Source organism: Ipomoea nil, unplaced genomic scaffold (assembly GCF_001879475.1).
Source record: "Ipomoea nil cultivar Tokyo-kokei standard unplaced genomic scaffold, Asagao_1.1 scaffold2922, whole genome shotgun sequence".
NCBI lineage: Eukaryota > Viridiplantae > Streptophyta > Magnoliopsida > Solanales > Convolvulaceae > Ipomoea > Ipomoea nil.
In genome coordinates, this window is record NW_017619350.1 from 56,258 (window position 1) to 60,015 (window position 3,758).

The window sequence follows — 3,758 nt, forward strand, 5'->3', positions numbered from 1 at the left end:
GTGTTTATTTTTCATCTGTTGTGGACAAGGTAAAGGCCAAATGCCTTGGGTGGCAGCGGCGGCTGCTATCTAAGGGGGGGAAAGCAATTTTAATTACTTCTGTTTTGCAGGCTATTCCTTTACATCTTTTTGCAGCTTGTGCTCCTCCTAAGCAGGTTATCCGGGACCTGGAGCGGTGTTTTGCCGCCTTCTTCTGGAGGCAGTCGGGAGGTGCACGCTACAATTGGGCTTCATGGAAAACGCTCTCCCTACCTAAAAAAGAGGGTGGAGTGGGATTCCTTAATATTGACCTGATGGTGCGGGCATCTAGTGCAAAGCTTTGGTGGAATTTCCGCAGGGTGTATTCACTTTGGGGCAGTTTCATGACTGCTAAGTACTGCAGTCGAGTTCACCCGGTGGCAAAACTAGTGCAAAGCTCCGATTCACACACTTGGAAGCGAATGCTCAGCGTTAGGAATGAGGTAGAGGCAGTCTTAGGTTGGCGCCTGACTCACGGGGATGTTAATCTCTGGTGGGATAACTGGTCCGGCCTCGGCACACTAGGGCGCCTTTACCCCTTCCCGGGGGTGGAGTACTCTGGTGATCTACTGTCTGACTTCATTCAGAACGGGGAGTTGGACCTTTCACCGTATGATGATCTTCTGCTGCCTGGACTGGAGGCTGACATGTCCCGGTTTGGTCAAAGAGTAGCTGACATCCCTATTTGGCGGGTGGCTACGGACGGTTTGTTTTCTTTTTCCTCTGCAAAGTCTTTACTGAGACCTGAACCGGTGCACTCAGATCCTCTTTTGAGTGCATGTTGGCATAAGCATTTGCCCTTTAAGGTCTCATTTCTTGCTTGGCGTGTGCTAAGGGGTCGCTTGCCCACTGATGATGCCATGGCTAGATTTGGGCACCTTATTGTTTCCAGATGCTGGTGCTGCAATAATCCTGTTAGGGAAACTATTGATCACATCTTTTATGCGGGGGACACTGCTAGGGCTGTATGGGGATTTTTTTATGGGATCACTCGGCTTGCAGTTCAGTCATCGGGGTCTACGGACGCTCTTAACTGGGTGGAAGCGAGTGGTTTCGCATAACCGTCTTGTTGCTTTTGTTATTTGCAGGTTGCCTTATCTTATCCTTTAGGAGTTATGGAAGCACAGGAACACATGCTTGCACGGCAGAGGGTCGCCCAGTGTATCTCGCGTGTTGTATGGCGTTGCCAAAGGAGTGGCAGAATGCCTCTTTAGGCGATGGCCGCAGGAACACATCTTGCCACCAAATTGGTCGGTGATTCTGTCCTACATAGATTCCACTGTACCGCGGCGCGTGGTTCGCGCTGTTAGATGGGATCCCCCTCCCGATGGTTCTATAAAGCTCAATTTTTCATTTTCTGAGGCGTTGGGTGGGTCTGCTGTCTTGGTACGTAATCGGGGGGCGGTCTCTGCTACGGCCTAGCCATTTCGGCAGACGACGGGTTTCGGGACTTTTTCCAGGTTATGCACCGCTCTCTTGAATGGTGTTTGGCTGAGGGTTTTAGATCCCCGGTCCTAGAGTCTGTTTTGCCTGAGCTTAAGGGTTATGTAGACCCCACTACACCTAGTCCATGGGTCTTTGACTCTGATGTGTCACGACTCCGGTTTCTTTGTTCCTGTGCATCTGTTTCTGTTCTTCACTGTCTGCCGCAGGGTAATCTCCCGGTGGCTGCATTGGCAGATTGGGTTGGGGACAAGGATGGGGAGTTTATTTTCCGTAATTTGTCAGATTTACCACCGAGGGTGCGTGCGTTGCTGCTTCATGATGATATCCCATCGGTGGTTTTTGATGATTACGACCCGCCTTGAGCTACGGTTTGCTTTGATGAATTGTATCACTTTTTGTAATGAAAAAAAGAGAAAAGAAAATTTTATTAAAAAAAAAGAAAGGAATGAAAAAGAAAAAGAGAAAAAAGAGAAATGAGGAATGAAAGAAATGAGGGGAAAAGAAGATGAGAGAAAGAAAGAGTGGTAAAATGAGGGAATACAGAAAGGAAAAGAAAGAGTTGAGGTGAGTAAAAACAGAGAGTGTGTGAGGTGTTCTTGGAGGCTATGAAGTCTTGCTTGTCGGGAACCGAGTCTCAACGTAAGGTGTTGGCGGTACAACATGGCACCCTAGTCTGGGCTGAACGGTGCACCAGGCAGGACTAATCAAATCCGTTGACCTGGTCAGGCTTACTGCTGGCCAATAGTAGCCGAGTCCCTTCCGGGCCCCGGGGGGACGGGACTTGGAGGCGATGAGGTTCTGCTGGTTGGGACTGAGCCTCAACGTAAGCTGTTGGCGGTACAACATGGCACCCTAGTCTGGGCTGAACGGTGCACCAGGCAGGACTAATCAAATCCGTTGACCTGGTCAGGCTTGCTGCTGGCCAATAGTAGCCGAGTTCCTTCTGGACTCCGGGGGGGACGGGTCTTATATGGGGGGTTGCTGTTTGTTCGCGTCGGCCTGTTAATACCTTATACACTCACCTTATATAAAATTTATTGGAAATAGCTAGGGACAAGGGAGCAGGATGGTTTTTGTTCTATCATGTTCCTATCTTCTGCAGGTTGCTTCTTTGGCCTCCGAGGCACTTGACTGGTCTATAGGCTTCTTTGGTTTCTCCTTTGCAGGCATCTTTTGAGATAGACCAGGCCTCAACGTTAGTGCAAGCGGTAAGAAATTGCACCCTGGCCTGGTCTGAACGGTGGCCGGGTAGGGGTTTTCCAAATCCGTTGGCGGTTGTCCAGGCTTGCTGCTGGCCCATAGTAGCTAATCCCGTTAGGGTTGGTTTTGGTTCGTTGTTGGTTCTGATCGGGGTTGATGCTATTGGCTGCCCCTTTTATATCGGTCTGTGTGCCGAAGTTTTGGCCTGTGACCTAGCTTTGTAACAGGGCAGTCAATAGCACTCCAGGAGATGTTGCGGTTGTGGTTGCAGTCCGGTCAGATTGCATTATAATGCTGGGACGCTATGGGGTAGCTGGCGGGGAAGTGCTATGGCGCGTGACACGCAAGGTGGCTTTTCCCCCTTGTCACCCATCTACACGTTTATATGATGGGCTGTGATGCTGACATACTATACTTGATTCTCATCGAGCAGGCGCGCAGTCTACTTACTACATACTACTTGGTAGCATTCTTTTATTATTTTATTTATTATTACTTAGCCTAGTATTTGGTCTAGTGTCATTGTTATGCTAGCATGGGACTTGGGGCCGCGCATGCTATAGCCCCGGGGGCCCTCGTCTGTAATCTTTATTTACTCTTTTTAGTTTAGATTAGTTTGTAGGATTTAGGCCATGTGGGGTCTAAGTCCTTTCGAACTTTGTAATGGCTTCGGCCTCTCTTTTTCTTTTAATAAAGTATGACTTTATTTAAAAAAAAAAAAAAAAAAAAAAAAAACCTAAACCTTAAACCCTAAACCCCAAACCCCAAACCCAGTCTCAACGTAAGGTGTTGGCGGTACAACATGGCACCCTAGTCTGGGCTGAACGGTGCACCAGGCAAGACTAATCAAATCCGTTGACCTGGTCAGGCTTGCTGCTGGCCAATAGTAGCCGAGTCCCTTCCGGGCCCCGGGGGGGACGGGACTTGGAGGCGATGAGGTTCTGCTGGTCGGGACTGAGCCTCAACGTAAGGTGTTGGCGGTACAACATGGCACCCTAGTCTGGGCTGAACGGTGCACCAGGCAGGACTAATCAAATCCGTTGACCTGGTCAGGCTTGCTGCTGGCCAATAATAGCCGAGTTCCTTCTGGACTC